This window comes from Muntiacus reevesi, chromosome 4, assembly GCF_963930625.1.
Source record: "Muntiacus reevesi chromosome 4, mMunRee1.1, whole genome shotgun sequence".
Classification (NCBI taxonomy): domain Eukaryota; kingdom Metazoa; phylum Chordata; class Mammalia; order Artiodactyla; family Cervidae; genus Muntiacus; species Muntiacus reevesi.
Genome location: NC_089252.1, coordinates 128,594,006 through 128,611,054, shown reverse-complemented (window position 1 = coordinate 128,611,054; position 17,049 = coordinate 128,594,006). Strand labels below are relative to the sequence as shown.

The window sequence follows — 17,049 nt, the reverse complement described above, 5'->3', positions numbered from 1 at the left end:
TCCTTTGGGATGGATTGGTTGGATCTCCTTGAAGTCGAAAGGACTATCAAGAGTCTTCTCCATTATCACAGTTCAAAAGCATCAATTCTTTGATGCTAAGCTTTCTTTATAGTCCAAATCTCACATCCATACATGACTACTAGAATAACCATAGCCTTAACTAGACGGACCTTTGTTGGCAAAGTAAGGTCTCTGCTTTTTAATATGCTGTTAGGTTGGTCATAACTTTCCTTCCAAGGAATAAGTGTTTTTTAATTTCATGGCTGCAGTCACCATCTGCAGTGATTTTGGAGCCCAGAAAAATAAAGTCAGCCACTGTTTCCCCATTGTTTTGCCATGAAGTGATGGGACCGGATACCATGATCTTAGTTTTCTGAATGTTAAGCTTTAAGCCAAAATTTTCACTCTCCTCTTTCACTTTCATCAACAGGCCCTTTAGTTCTTCTTATTTTCTGCCATAAGGGTGGTGTCATCTGCATATCTGAGGTTATTGGTATTTTTCCCAGCAATCTTGACTATAGCTTGTGCTTCATCCAGCCCAGCATTTTGCATGATGTACTCTGCATATAAGTTAAATAAGCAGGGTGACAATGTACAGCCTTGACGTACTCCTATCCTGATTTTGAACTAGTCTGTTGTTCCATGTCCAGTTCTAACTGTTGCTTCCTGACCTGCATACAGATTTCTCAGGAGGCAGGTCAGGTGGTCTGGTATTCCCATCTCTTTCAGAATTTTGCACAGTTTGTTGTGTGATCCACATAGTCAAAGGCTTTGGCATAGTCAATAAAGCAGAAATAGATGTTTTTCTGGAACTCTCTTGCTTTTTTGATGACCCAACAGATGTTGACAATTTGATCTCTGGTTCCTCTGCCTTTTCTAAAACCAGCTTGAACATCTGGAAGTTCACAGTTCATGTACTGTTGAAGCCTGGCGTGAAGAATTTTGAGCATTACTTTGCTAGAATGTGCGATGAGTGCAGTTGTTCAGTAGTTTGAGCGCTCTTTGCCTTTCTTTGGGATTGGAATGAAAACTGCCCTTTTCCAGTCCTATGGCCACTGCTGAGTTTTCCAAATTTGCTGGTGTATTGAGTGCAGCACTTTCACAGCATCATCTTTTAGGATTTGAAATAGCTCAACTGCAATTCCATCACCTCCACTAGCTTTGTTCATAGTGATGTTTCCTAAGGCCCCCTTGACTTCACATTCCAGGGTGTCTGGCTCTAGGTGAATGATCACACCATTGTGGTTATCTGGGTTGTAAAGATCTGTTTTGTATATTCTTCTGTGTCTTGTTGCCGCCTCTTAATATCTTCTGCTTCTATTAGGTCCATACCATTTCTGTCCTTTATTCTGTCCATCTTTGCATGAAAAGTTCCCTTGGTGTCTCGAATTTTCTTGAAGAGATCTCTAGTCTTTCCCGTTCTATTGTTTTCCTCTATTTTTTTGCATTGATCACTGAGGAAGGCTTTCTTATCTTTCCTTGCTATTCTTTGGAACTCTGCATTCAAATGGGTATACCTTTCATTTTCTCCTTTGCCTTTCACTTCTTTTCTCAGCTATTTGTAAGGTCTCCTCAGACAACTGTTTTACCATTTTTGCATTTCTTTTTCTTGGGGATGATCTTGATGACTGCCTCTTGTAAAATGTCACAAATCTCTGTCCATAGTTCTTCAGGCACTTTGTCTATCTGATCTAATCCTTTGAATCTATTTTTCACTTCGACTGTGTAATCATAAGGGATTTGATTTAGGTCATACCTTAATGATCTAGCGGTTTTTCCCTAATTTCTTCAATTTAAGTCTGAATTTGGCAGTAAGGAGTTCATGATCTGAACCACAGTCAGCTTGTGGTCTTGTTTTTGCTGACTGTATAGAGCTTCTCCATCTTTGGCTGCAAAGAATATAATCCATATGACTTCAGTGTTGACCATCTGGTGATGTCCTTGTGTAGTGTCTTCTCTTGTGTTGTTGGAAGAGGGTGTTTGCTATGACCAGTGCGTTCTCTTCGCAAAACTCTATTAGCCTTTGCCCTACTTCATTCTGTACTCTAAGGTCAAATTTCCCTGTGACTCCAGGTATTTCTTGACTTCCTACTTTTGCATTCCATTCCCCTATAATGAAAAGGACATCTTTTGGGGGTGTTAGTTTTAGAAGGTCTTGTAGGTCTTCATAGAACTGTTCAACTTCACCTTTTCAGCATTTCTGGTCGGGGCATAGACTTGGATTACTGTGATATTGAATGGTTTGCCTTGGAAACGAACAGAGATCATTCTGTCATTTTTGAGATTGCATTCAAGTACTGTGTTTTGGACTCTCTTGTTGACTATAATAGCTAATTCCTAAAAGATTTTGAGAGGCAGTTAAGGAGAAAAGGTGTGTAAGAAAAACTCTTTTCTTCCTCCTGTGATTCTCCTTTACTCTCACTCTACTGTCATACTCAACAATACTTCTGACACCAACACCTCCCCTACCAAGCAATCCACTGCAACACCGGCAGGATGTCCTAGGGTTTAACTCAGTTCTGACACTGCCAACAGTTCTGACACTGGAGGTAGCATCAGATCCTACAGGTTAAGGACTCAGTTCTGCCAGACCACTCCCAGCCTCCTTCAGAAGCCAGTAGCAAGTCCAATTTGTCATCTGTACTTCTGGCTGATTGGGTACAAATCAGATACTCCCACTAACCCCTCCTTGGGTTCAATTAATTTGTTAGAGCAGTTCATGGAAAACATTTACCTACATTTATGTCCACCTGATGCAAAGAACCAGCTCATTGGATGCTAGCATTCAACACCTAGATGCTGGGAAGGCAAAAGGGGAAGTGGGCAGCAGAGGATGAGATGGTTAGATAGCATCACTGACTCAATGGACGTGAGTTTGAGCAAACCCTGGGAGCTAGTCAAGGATGGGAGAGCCTGGAGTGTGGCAGTCCATGGGGTTGCAAAGAGTCAGACAACACTTATTAACTTAACAACAAAAACATAATAATAAAGGATACAGATCAACAACCAGATGAAAGGCTGCATAATGAGGTCTGGGAGGGTCCTGAGTTCAGGAGCTTCTATCCCTGTGGGGTTGGGATGCATCACCTCCCAGTATATGGATATGTGCACCAACCTGGAAGCGCCCGAATCCCTGTCCTTTTGGGAATTTTATGAAAGCTCGATTACATAGGTATGATCAATCATTTATTGAATGAATAGTTAGTCATTGATTCATTTCCCTGTTCCCTGTCTGGAGAATGGTGGGTAGACCTAAAATTCCAAACTTAAAATAATGACTTAATCCTTCTGGTGATGAGCCCCCATCCAGGAGCGCACCCAGAATCCCCCATTAGAAGAAAAGATGCTCTGAATGAGTACTGTTATCACTGTGGAATTTACAAGAGTTTTAGGATCTCTGTGTGTGAGCATTCCAAATGCATATAGAAGCACACAGCCAAGGTGGCATTTTGAGTATGTGTGACTGCAAGTCCTTCATCAGCTAGAACATGAAGTGTGAATAAGAAGACAGAGGTGATCCTCATTATTATGTTATGAATATTTACATAATAAACACTTAATGTACATCATATTTGACTAAGAACTTTACATTACAAACACACTAGAACATAGGTATTATTATCCCTCAATTTATAGCAGAGGAACATGACCTTGAGATTAAGAAACTTGTACAAAGTCAGACAACCTTTTTCTCCCAATTAAAAGTAAATTAAAAATGAAAAAAGAAAAAATAGAGTCAGAAACCAGTAACAACTAGAAGGGCCAGGATTCCTCCTAGGCCTTTGAAGAATATTTAAGAATTCTATGCTTCCGGGAATCACTTCCCAAATAAACTACTTGTGTGCAATTATTTGTCTTAGGATCTGCTTTCAAGAAATCTTGAACTTGGAAAGAAAAGATACTATAGGTGAAAAGATGAAGTAAAGAAGCAAATTTATATAATGTGTTAAGCACAGTTTTTGGCACATTTTAAGAGTTCATTAGATTATTGGTATTTGTTGCTGTTGTCTTACTCTTTCTTTCTGTTTCTTTCCTTTACTAGAATGTAAGTTTCTTGAGAGAAGGACTTTTTTCCCAGTGGGTTCTCATGCTTAGAACAGTGATCAATGAATATTTGTTCAATGAATGAATTAATATAGCTTCAACACTTGAGAAATCCCAAAATGTGAGAGTATAGAGATATGCAATAGACTCTATTATTTTCTTCCAAGTCAGCTTTCTCTTAAGAATCACATGTTCCTGTGCACTTCCTGACACCTGAAGTTTCCAAGACACCAATTTTCAGTGATCTTTTGAAGGTATCAGTTTTCAAGATGTCAACTTGCACCTATCTTTTGAAGAAGACATCTTACATCATATGAAGAACTCACTAAAACATTTTTATGAATCTCAAGTTTTTGTTTTCAGTAATGATTTTCATTTTCTGAACCCTCTGCCTGAGAAGTTTTTCTCCCAGACAGCCACATTGCTTCCTCTCTCTCATTCAGGTTCATACTCAGAAAACACCTAATTCCTAATTAAACTGTGCCTCATTGCATCCCTCCCTTGCTTTAATTTTCCCTTTACAATTATCACCATTTAAAAATGTATTCCACTTATTTTTGTTTACAGTTTCCCTCAGCCAGCAAGAATGAATTAAAGAGTTTCTGCTTCCCCCCCCCCCAATAATTTTCTTAATACCTGATACATCATCAGTGAAATATCAACGAATATTTGTGAAGTGAATGAATGTCTCCAGGCCATCAAGGAAAACTGTTTTTCAAAGAAAGAGGATAGAAGAAAATCTGTTGTAAAGCATGCTAGGATCCTTGAAATAGTGTCGGGGTCCTTTAATGGACCAGAACCTGGTGGTCTGGAGTCAACAATAAGAAAGTGGAAGAAAGAAAGAGGCTAGTATTCCCTTGGGTTACACAGCCAGCCTTCGCGCTCCAGGGAATCAGCCAGAAATAGAGAGAGAGAAAGACACGGGGACCCAAGCTCTGGAACTAGAGTGCTCTATTGAATTCTAAGAGTATATATACCAGCAGCTTCTTTAGATAAAGATCGAGAGACCAGACTTTACAAGTTTACCAAGGAAGCAAGGAGCAATAGAGGCCATAGGGCCAAAAGGCGATCCATATCAAAAGAGGGTCGTAAATACTTTTCACCGAATGGAGAAACTAACGAAGGAAATGCATGGGTTCCTCAGCCCCAGGAGAGGCTTGCCTCTCCTCTTAATTCCTGAACACTCAGGAATTAATAAGGAACAGAGGATTCCTGACAGATCCAAAACAGCAGACAGGAAGCCTCCTGTTAAATGTTTCCTGACAATTCCCCCTATTTTATTATACTTGTAATAAAGGTCCTGACCAAATGAGTTTGGTTTGTATTAACAAACCTTATAGAAAGGCAACGATAAACAAAAAATATAATTACCAAGACAATCACCAAAGTTACAGTTGCAGACCCGATGCTGTGGGTAGTACTTTGAAACCGTCTTCGTGGGTCTAACCCAGACAATTGATCAGCGAGCTGTTTAGCTAAAGTTTCCAAATTAGTGGAAGAGGGCAGACATTTAGAAAAAGTTTCAAAGATTTCCTTTTGCAGTAGTTGTACATTCAGAGAGGTATTATCATGTAAATGAAATTTGATTTGTTCCCAGTTGTAGGCATTATGATTGAAATGAACAGGAGTAACACTAAATTGGCAATTAATACAAGTTACAGAACGTAAAGTCTTATTAAATCGTAAATTTCCTATGGCTGTAACAAGAGGAGGTGAGACACGGGCCTGTATAAAATATGACTGATTATAGCAAAAGAAATAGTTACTATGACCACGACTGGTCCCTGTGAAATGTCCGGTCCAAGTCCCAAGTTCTTCAGTGCTGGCAGCAAGTTTCCAGACGTCCCATTGTTTAGGCCCACTCTGTTTATCGGGGATGATTCTAGGACGAGGGGATGTCATTCCACCGTCAAGCCAGCCAAGAAGTCCTTTGTCATGGTAATGTTTTATCTTCGTGTTAGCAACCTTTTAGGCCACTTAAATAGCATAATACATAATGTTTTTTGTTCTTTCCCGAACTCTTTCCCTAAAGTTTCAGTAGTGTAAACATGGTTCACAGTAAATAATCCAAGCAATGTCCGAAGGTCTTCTGTTGGAGGCAGGACAAAAACCCGTTTGTCCGCTGAGGTTTACACATAATTTCCCTGAGCCCAGGCACAATGCAAGGACTTCATAGCCTAAAGAAATGTTAATTAGTTTTTCCTCCTCCCCAGGGTGTGAGGGCTCTTTCACATTTCAGGGAGGGGGCATATGGGTGGAGTCATTGGTTGATAGCATCAGTCCTTTCTCTGTCCATTTTATGACCTGCAATAAAGGGGGGTTGAGTAAGTAAGCCCAGGTAAGTCTGATTAGTTAATCAGGCTGGAGCAGGGGTCGCAGGCCAGCATAGCAATAGGAAGGATTTCAGGACTCTGAGGCATTCTCTGTTAAGAAACTCGATTTTTAGCTTAATTAATAAGGGTTTTTATTTGTCCCCAAGAGGGGAGGTCATAAGGTTGATGCCTTAAGCACCACCACCGAGGGCGGTGCTTCCTGGAGATCTTTAGAGCCAACATGCCCTGTATTGGAATTTCTTCCTCCTGGGGTTCTTGTTGTTTTATTTCCATTTTGAAAGCCTGGGGGGCCCCCTTGGGTTGAATTTTCTGAGGAGGAAGCCATGTGAGTTTGTTGGATCCATCTTGGGAAATATAAGCATATCCCTTTCCCTGTAAGATTGATTTCCCAGATTTCCATTGTTTATTGAACCCATCTTGATACCAAATGGGCAGAGGAAGAGAAATGTCCTTCAATTCCTCGAAATGTCTTTCTGCTTTTGCTAAGATATCTCCCTGTAGTAAGTTTAAAAAATTTAAAACAAAGCTGTATTAACAATAGTTATAGGTTTAGAAAATATTTTATGTTGGAACCTAGTATAGTCTGCTTTAGATAAGGAAGACAGTAGTGTTCCTGTGTATTCCCCCTTCTTTAATTTTTTTATTTGTAATTTTAGTGTGTGATATGTCTGTTTGACTATATCTTGTGTCTGTGGATTACAAGGAATACCTGTAATATGTTTAATAGAAAAAGATTGTAAAAATTGTTTAAAGTGTAGTTCGAAAAAGAGTTGTTGAATAATAGGTTGATTGGAGTTTATGGTGGAGGTTTTATATTTTTTAATACAAAATTGAATATATAGAATCAGAGACTATATTAATGGGGTAAGGATGTAGGTAAATAACTTGAATAAAAGCATATCATTCATTTTGTTGAACAGAATGAAATTTAATATAAAAGACTTTATATTTTTTAAGAGACCAGAATGAAGCTTTGGTGTTTTTAGCTTTATCTATATAGAAAACCTTAGCTTGTGGTATAGGCTGTGAGCTGATTGTTATGCCCGATGTCCGAATCCCCGAGCAGGAAGAAAAAAAGGCTTCCAAGACAATGCAACTCGCAAAAAAGGGAAGTTTATTACTGACTCGAGCCAGGGCCTTCTGCCTCACCCATCACAGTGGTGCAGGGTCAGAAAAAGCCCCGAGCCCAAGCTGTTAGCAAATTTATAAGATATGCTTAAGCAATTAGTAGCTGGCTTAAGCGGATTGGTTACATGTTTGCAAAGCAATTCTATTGGTACAGACTTTTGCGGGCTTTTTCAAACCTGGGCGTTCGCGGGCTTTTCAGCTTTCCCTTTGTTTCTTACTGGGCGCATATTGATTGGCTGGCTCCAGGTTACCTGATGGGGGTAGGGAATCTTACCATTTCGGGGAAAGCTAAAACTTAGCTCCAGGCTGCCTGTCATGGTATTAACCCTGGCAGCCTCACACTGATAATGTGGGAAGTAATAAATTTAGTATTTTTGAAGAAATTTCACAGCTTACCAGAAGGATAATGAAGTGAAATTTCTCCAAAATATTCCAGAAAAGCTATTTGGAAATCAGTAGAAGTTTGTAATGTATTTTCAAATTGAGATTTATTGATAGGTATTACAATTTTATGAGGATCAGAGCCAATTAGAGTTTTAGTCTTATTTCTATCATTGATAATGACTAGAGCAATTAAATCAAGGTAGGGTGTAAATGACTGTATTTTCCTAAAACCGGTATAGATCCATTTTATTGGGTGATTTTGTTGGGCAAGAAGTTCTATGGGAGAATGGAGTGGGGAGTGTAAATAATTTTAGAGGTAAATCTAGTTTGACGTGAGTAGCAGGTTGTTTTTGTAATTTATTTTGCACTAAATAGAGTTCCTCTTGTGCCTCTTGAGAAAGTGAACGAGGGCTATTTAAATCAGGATCTCCTTTTAAAGTATTAAATAGGTTATTCAGTTGATAATTAGCAAAGCCTAAAGAAGGCTAATCCAATTTATACCACCTAAGAGCTTTTGAAAATCATTTAAGTTGATAATTTATCAGTATGGATCTGAGTTAGTTGGGGAGTAATACATTGTCTATTAACAACAAACCCTAAGTAATAGTAAGGTGTAGAGGTATATTAAAAAAGCAATCTTGCAAATCAATAATAATAGTGTGCCGATTTTGAGGAATAGTGGTAGGTGATGGGATTCCTGGTTGTAATGCACCCATAGGTTCACAGATGTATTAACTTTTCTAAGATCTGTTAGGAGACACCATTTATTAGACTTCTTTTTTATAATAAGAATAGGAGAGTTCCAAGGAGAACAAGATTCTTCAATATGTTTTAATTTTAGTTGTGTATCTATAAGTTTTTTAGCCGCCTGTAATTTTTCTTTCGTGAGGGGCCACTACTCTGTCTAAATAGGCTCGTCATTCTTCCAAGTTATTTTAATAATTGTATTATTTGTTAAATGAGCAGTGGCCCCTAGGGAAAATGTGGAATATATATCTGAGTTTGTCATTGCATAAGTAAGTCCCTTCCTGTTAAATTAAGGGGTGCATCTATCACATAAGGTCTTAATGTTGCAGGTTGGCCTTCTGGTCCCTCACATGGGTAAATTTGAGTACTCTGATGAACCTCTTGTACTGAGAAATCCCTGTAATTTGGCGAGAAATTTTTTGTATAGGCCAGGATTTGGGCCATAGATGTTTGGAAATAATAGTAATATCAGATCCAGTGTCGAGGAGACCAGAAAACCTTTTACTATTAATTTTGATATTTATATTTGGTTGGGAAAATTCAGATACCAATGATGTCCATAAGGACTGTTTTTGATCTGTACTGTTGAATCTGCCCATCCGTACATTATTAGAGGAGTTAATAGAAATGTAAGGTAGAAGGAGTCAATTTTGTCTCCCTTTTTGAATTGCCATAAAATCTGAGATAACATCATAATTTGAATTTCTCCTTTATAATCTGAATCAATTACTCCAGGGTGAACAGTAATCCCTTTAGAAGTCAAACTAGATCGGCCAAGTAAAAGACTGAAGGTTTGTGGGGGCAGGGGCCCAAAAAGTCTGGTAGGTATTCTAGAGGGTAGAGGAGCTTGAGGGTAAAGGAGAAAGTCATTTAGGGCTGGTATATCGACGGCAGCAGTGCCAGATGTTGAGGGTTTGAGGGAGAAGATGGAATTTGCCCCTGGTTTTTGTTGAAGGGGACCTGGGGGAGTCCCCTGCTTGGAGTTTCCCGGAATAGGTTTTTCTTCAATGTAAAATTTAGATTTACAATCTTTAGCCTAATGTATTTCTCTACGGCTGTGGGGCAGACTTCTGGAGCCTTTTTATTAGCTTTCTTCGGGCAGTCCCTTTTTAAATGGTTTTTATCTCTACATCCTTCATTTTTCCTATTAAAGCAAGCAGTCATTGCCTCAACTAGCATTTGCATTTTTTGAGTTTCTGGTGTTAGATTGTGACAAGCCTTCAAATAATCAATAATAGTCCTTGTCTCATGAATTGAGGCTATAACCTTTTGACATTTCTGATTTGCATTTTCATAAACAAGTAATTCTCTAGTTGCTTTTTAGCTTCTTTTTCAATTACAATATGGGAAATAGCAGTTTCTAATCTAGCTATAAGAAAGGCAATGCCAAAGAATGCTCAAACTACCACACAATTGCACTCAACTCACATGCTAGTAAAATAATGCTCAAAATTCTCCAAGACAGGCTTCAGCAGTACGTGAACTGAGAACTTCCAGATGTTTAAGCTGGTTTTAGAAAAGGCAGAGGAACCAGAGATCAAATTGCCAACATCCGCTGGATCATCAAAAAAGCAAGAGAGTTCCAGAAAAACATCTATTTCTGCTTTATTGACTACATGAAAGCCTTCGAATGTGTGGATCACAATAAACTGTGGAAAATTCTGAAAGAGATGGGAATACCAGACCACCTGACCTGCCTCTTGAGAAACCTGTATGCAGGTCAGGAAGCAACAGTTAGAACTGGGCATGGAACAACAGACTGGTTCCAGATCGGGAAAGGAGTACGTCAAGGTTGTATATTGTCACCCTGCTTATTTAACTTATAGGCAGAGTACATCATGAGAAACGCTGGTCCGGAAGAAGCACAAGCTGGAATCAAGATTGCTAGGAGAAATATCAGTAACCTCAGATATGCAGATGACACCACCCTTATGGCAGAAAGTGAAGAGGAACTAAAAAGCCTCTTGATGAAAGTGAAAGAGGAGAGTGAAAAAGTTGACTTAAAGCTTAACATTCAGAAAACTAAGATCATGGCATCTGGTCGCATCACCTCATGGGAAATAGATGGGGAAACAGTGGAAACAGTGTCAGACTTTATTTTTTTGGGCTCCAAACTCACTGCAGATGGTGACTGCAGCCATGAAATTAAAAGACGCTTACTCCTTGGAAGGAAAGTTATGACCAACCTAGATAGCCTATTAAAAAGCAGAGACATTACTTTGCCAACAAAGGTCCGTCTGGTCAAGGCTATGGTTTTTCCAGTGGTCATGTATGGATGTGAGAGTTGGACTGTTAAGAAAGCTGAGCACCGAAAAATTGATGCTTTTGAACTGTGGTGTTGGAGAAGACTCTTGAGAGTCCCTTGGACTGCAAGGAGATCCAACCAGTCCATCCTAAAGGAGATCAGTCCTGGGTGTGCATTGGAAGGACTGATGGTGAAGCTGAAACGCCAAGACTTTGGCCACCTCATGTGAAGAGTTGACTCATTTGAAAAGACCCTGATGCTGGGAGGGATTGGGGGCAGGTGGAGAAGGGGACGACAGAGGATGAGATGGTTGGATGGCATCACCGACTCGATGGGCATGAGTTTGAGTAAACTCTGGCAGTTGGTGATGGACAGGGAGACCTGGCATGCTGCGATTCATGGGGTCGCAGAGAGTCGGACACGATTGAACAACTGAACTGAACTGAACTGAATCTAGCTAAAAAATCAGCATAAGTTTCATTAGGTCCTTATAATATTTTAGTGTAACTGCCTGTAGATTTTTTTATTTTTATTTTTTTGAGGAGTAATTTTATCTCAAGCTTTAAGGGCCACTGTTTTTAATTGTCCATGCAACAAAAGAGGGCATTGTATTTGAGCTTTTATAGTGTCAAATTGTCTGGTGTCAGTTAACATTTCAAAAGTAATTTGGTTTTGGGGAGTGCCAGCTCGAGGTTTTTGTTAACATGATCTCTAGCTATATCTTGAAACCACATTGTCCATTGAATATATTCTCCTGGTTTAAGGAGAGCTTTTATTAAAATTTGCCAATCATAGGGAATAAAGGTTCCAATAGAAGATGCCATGGCATTTAGAATCTTTCTCGTAAAAGGTGAATGTGGGCCATACATAGTTACAGCCTTTTTCATTTGTTGCATGTGAAAAAAGTTAATACCTTCATATTGAGGTATTGTCCGCCCTTGAGTGTCTGCATTTCTTAAAACTGGAAAGGCAGAGAGACCTTCGGCTTCAGAGACTTGCAATTGCAAAGCTAGCAATTCAGAGAGCCTCTGTGGAGATGGAGGTAGATTATTGTTATTCAGAAAGGTGTTGTTGGTTTTAATGTTAAAAGGTGTCTTAAGGGAGTTGTTGCCAGAATCACTAGGTTCTATCAAGGGAGAGACTTTGGGATTTGTGCCCACTGGCAGGGGAAGAGCTCTTGGAGCAACCAGGGCAGGGTTAGTAGGAAAATTCTGAAATGTCTTATGTTGTTTTAATTGGGCCTTTTATGAGGCTTCATCATCCTATTCATATTCATGTAATAAGTGTTGTGCCTGTTGTCCAGTATCAGGAGGGCTAGAATTACCTTGAAATGGCAGAATCATGGCTTTAATGAGAGCCCATAGGGGCCAGAAATCTATTGGAATATTTTTTCTCTGTCTCGTGGCTCGTTCAACATTCTCTTTGACCTGATGCCAAATTTCTAAATCAAAACTACCTTCATCAGGGAACCAACGGTTACATTCAACCACTGTCTGAAGGCAAGCCTCTATTTCCTGGCGCAAAACTGAAAGTCCCTGAACTTTAAATAAGTGATGAAGTAGAGTAGAAAAGTGAGGGGGCTTCCCAGCCGATTGACCCGTCTTAGTACTTACCAGCCTCAATAGGCCCTGGGGTCACTCCGTCTGAATCTGCCATGTGTACCAGGTTCCTGTTCGGGCGCCACTTGTTGGGGTCCTTTAATGAACCAGAACCTGGTGGTCTGGAGTCAACGATAAAAAAGTGAAAGAAGGAAAGAGGCTAGTATTCCCTGGGTTATGCAGCCGGCCTTCACGGTCTAGGGAATCACCCAGAGAGAGAGAGAAAAATGACACAGGGACCCAAGCTCTGAAGGAACAAGGGTGCTTTATTGAATTCTGTAAGAGTATATATACCAATAGCTTCTTTAGATAAAGATCAAGAGACCGGACTTTACAAGTTTACCAAGGAAGCAAAGAGCAATAGAGGCCATAGGGCCAAAAGGCGATCCATATCAAAAGAGGGTCGTAAATAGTTACTTTTCACCGTATGGAAAAACTAATGAAGGAAATTCATAGATTCCTCAGTCCAAGGAGAGGCTTGCCTCTCCTCTTAATTCCTGAATATTCAGGAATTAATAAGGAACAGAGGATTCATGGCAGATCCAAAACAACACACAGGAAGCCTCCTGTTAAATGTTTCCTGACAAAATAGTCTGATAGAAATAAAGGAATGGGCACTGGGTAATTTTCCTAACTGGAAGACAGGCCACCAAGACCACCCATAGTCCACTGTGTGAGATCAGAGCTTCTCAGAGATTGATCAAGGCCAAAAGCAACCCAACAGAGGCAAAGGTTAAAAGAAAAAAATATTAACTTGGAAGGTTGCCTTGGAAATATAATGGATTTGGGAGTGCCCAGAAGCAGAGTCAGGCTGTCAGAAGCTTAATAACCTATCAAGAAACACAAAGAAGGGTCAAGGCACACCAATAAGCTGAAGAGCAAGAATCACACAGATGCCTGAGTTTTAGTTGAAACACTTTAGCTTTCTGAGTCACCTGTCATTTTTTATCTTCTTCCAGATATGTTTTGCCCCAGGAATATTAAACAGCCTGCAGCACTAGGAACACAAAGAGCTCATGCTCTTCTGGCTACTGAAAAGTTGTCTTCTACTGCCTCACTCATAAATTCTTAGTCATTTTTCCAAATCCCCATTTAGATATTGAATGTGTTGTGTTCCCTTCCATGTTCCCTGTTATATTTGCAAGGACACTTCTAGTTGCAAGTGACAGAAAGTCAATACAAAGTTTAAGCACAAAGACAAAATTAAGGGCTCATTTTATGGAGATGCCAGGGATAAAATTGATTTAAGAATGGCTAAAACCAGCAGTAGAAGTCATTCATCAGGGCTGCATCATTTCTACCTGCTTCTCTTTGAGGAGGAACTGATGGCAAACAATGCTCTGATCATATCCCACTAGCCTACCTTCCATACTAGAAAGAGGCTCTTATCCTATAATTCTGCCAGAAGCTTCTCTCAAGGAAGCTGCTGACTTAGATCATGTGCTCCCCATCTGCCATGGGCTCTGGCTGCTGGACTGACAATGTCTCTAGGATTAGAGTGCGTGCTAAGTTGGTTCAGTCAAGTCCAACTCTTTGCAGCCCCAGACACCTCTGTTCATGGTATTCTCCAGGCAAGAATACTGCAGTGGGTTTCCAGGCCCTCCTTCAGGGGATCTTCTCCACCCAGGCTTCGAACCAGCATCTCTTACATCTCCTGCATCAATAGGCAGGTTCTTTACCTCTAGCACCACCTGGGATGTCCAGGATGAGAGCTGAGAAGGAAAATTCCCCAGTGAAAATGTAAGATGTCATCACCAAGAGAAATATGAATGAATTCTGGGCATTTAAAAACAAATGTCAACAAACACTTGACAAATCATGGTTTATCAGTTAAAATGGTTGTGGAAAGACTCTTGACCAAAGTGTCATAGGCCTTCAGTAGATTGATATGCATAAAAATACATGCAAAGTTCTGCCTACAGGTGGATCTCTCCAGGGAGGGGTCCATAACTTTAATGAAGTACAGGGGAGCCCAGGGTGGGCAGACAACAGTACTTGGAAAAGAAATGCTTCCTACCCACCCTCACCCACTGTTAATTTCCCCTGACTTATCAGAGCCCAAATGCAAAGCCATGTAAGACAATATGATAGAGTAAAAAACTGGAAGATAAGGACTTTTATTTGATTCCTTAGTTCTCATCAAATTCTCTGTCTCAGTTTAATCACTTGCTAAATGTGGATCATAAGACCTCATTTGCAGATGAAAATAGTTTAACATGGTGGGTTCCCAGTACCTTCTTGCTGTTACATAGCAACTAAGTAAGCGACAGAGATTCCCCAGGAATGATTCATTTTACCCACCACGCCACCCTATTTGTAGTAGGTTTAGCAGTTTAGCAATGAGTGATTCAGTCCTGCTTTGGGATTCCAGACAAGTCACTTCAGCCCTCCCTTTAAGAGCATCCACTGTCAGTACAGCCCAGAGAATCAGTCACTTTTCATTCCACTTGCTACTTGTAAAATACTTCCCAAGCCACCTTCTGCATTCATTTGTGAAGCCAGCCGGAAGAATTTCCTAAAGAGGTCTATGCTACCTTCAGCTACAGATTTCTAGGTGACCTTCTCTGCCCCTTTGAACACACACAGAAGAGCAAGCCCAACCCCCAAAATAGTATTCACAGGAGAGAACCTCTCACTTTCCCCAGTGTGAAAGGAAGGATCAAGCTTATTAACACCTACAATTAAATCAGAGGCTGAAGCTTTGCTTTCAGAACTGCTCAGGATAATTTGTTGTTAGGCAAAAATAGAACAGAATATAACCATATTAGAACGATAGAGAATATAGAGGATTTTGCATCTGTTCTCCAGTTTCAGAAATCTAATTTGTGAGATTGATTTTTTTTTTTTTTTAGAAAAAGCCGAGTTTGCATGTTAGTGGCTGAAAAGTTTGTCTTTCTTGGAATTGTCATGGGTATATGTTATGAAAAACTGAAAATTTGCAATTTTTAACATAGTCCACAAGTATATTGACATAAGTTTTCTATATGAATTTGACATTTTGACTTTTTTAGTTAAGGTCATTAATTCATCCTTTCACTGAGTCATTTCAGTACATGTTTACAGATGAGCACTTTATTTTAGGCACCAGGGTATATTTGATATTTATCTGAATTACTATACGGATGGAAGTTATTCTGTAAAGTGAGAAATTTTTTTAAAAGGTCTCCACTTCTAAGTAAATTAAATAATGGAAGAAAATGCAAAGAATTTTTAAATTTGTTGTTACCTTTGCCTTAGCATTATTTGTTAAGTCATGGATGTTATCTGTGATTCTCGGTAGCTCAGATGATAAATAATCTGCCTGCAATGTAGGAGGCTCTACTTCGATCCTTGAGTCAGGAAGATCCCCTGGAGAAGGGAATGGTTACCCACTCTAGTATTCTTTCTTGGAGAATTCCATGGACAGAGGAACCTAGTGGTCTATAGTCTATGGAGTTGCAAAGAGCTGGACATGACTGAGTGACTTACACTGGTGCTGGATGTTGCCTTAGTGAGATCTCAATATACAAGTCTTTAATTTTTAAAATTTCATAATAAAGTTTTATTATGTACTGATAGTAGTATAGTATTATTGCTTTCTGCAAGAGACAAGATGTTAAGAATGTAATATAAAAATGATCTATTCAGAGATTGTTTCACTCCTGCTTTTCCTTTGGTGTAATTCATTTCTATGCCAACATGAGAGGAACGTCTCTGAAGATTCTCAAGCACTCTAAATCTTTATCTATGGTTATTTCTGAATAAATTAGATCTATATTCTTTGGTTTTCCATACCCATTCACTATTTAATTCAACATTTATATTTGAATCCTTGCACATACTAATGTGATGTGCTGCTTCATTTGAAAATGTTGTCTTCAATAAGGTATTCCTTTGAAAATTATTTTCCCATGAGATGTCATTAGGACTTCTGCTAGCTAAATAAACAAGCAAAGTGAGTAAGCAAATAAAGGAATAAAATATTAGATTTTAATGAGTAACGTGCACACTGAAATGAACACAGATACATTATAAAACATATAGTGGTTAGGTACACTTTCTCTGAGGAGCATGTTTATCAGCTGAGTTTTGAAATATGATTGTGTCAGGTGTAATCTGAACTGGGGAAGAATGCTTCAGATAGGAAGATGAACAAGTTCCTCAGTTCTGAGTGAGAAAGAGTCCAGTCTGTTTGAGGGACTGAAAGGAATCCATTGTAGTCAAAAGAATCCTGAAGGTCAAGAAGTTTAAAATTATGCTAAATAGGGAAAAACAGAGAGGTTTTTTGGAAAGCTAAAGAGCGACACGATATAACTTAAATTTAGAAGATGAATCTGGCTGCTTTGTGGATAATAGATTGTAGATGGGCAAGAATGATATTTTAGGGAACCAGTTATTTGGTGGTCGCAGTACTTTAAGAGAGATGAACCTTTGCAGAGTTGTTCTTCATTAAGTTGATATGCCTTTAAGAAATGTGTGTTGAACTGCTGGAGGTCATACGCAAAATCACTTTTTCTCAAGAATACACCATTGGCATACAGGCAGCAGTGTCAGACAGTAGGACAAATAACCAGTCTCTTGATGTCTTTTG

At 39.4% G+C, this 17,049-nt stretch overlaps 1 protein-coding gene across 4 annotated transcripts in view; it reads left to right on the top strand.

Annotated features, from left to right (window-relative positions):
* Window positions 1–17,049, top strand: part of PPFIA2 (PTPRF interacting protein alpha 2) — a 472,755-nt gene that overhangs the window by 311,054 nt on the left and 144,652 nt on the right. The gene's annotated exons all lie outside the window — the stretch shown is intronic.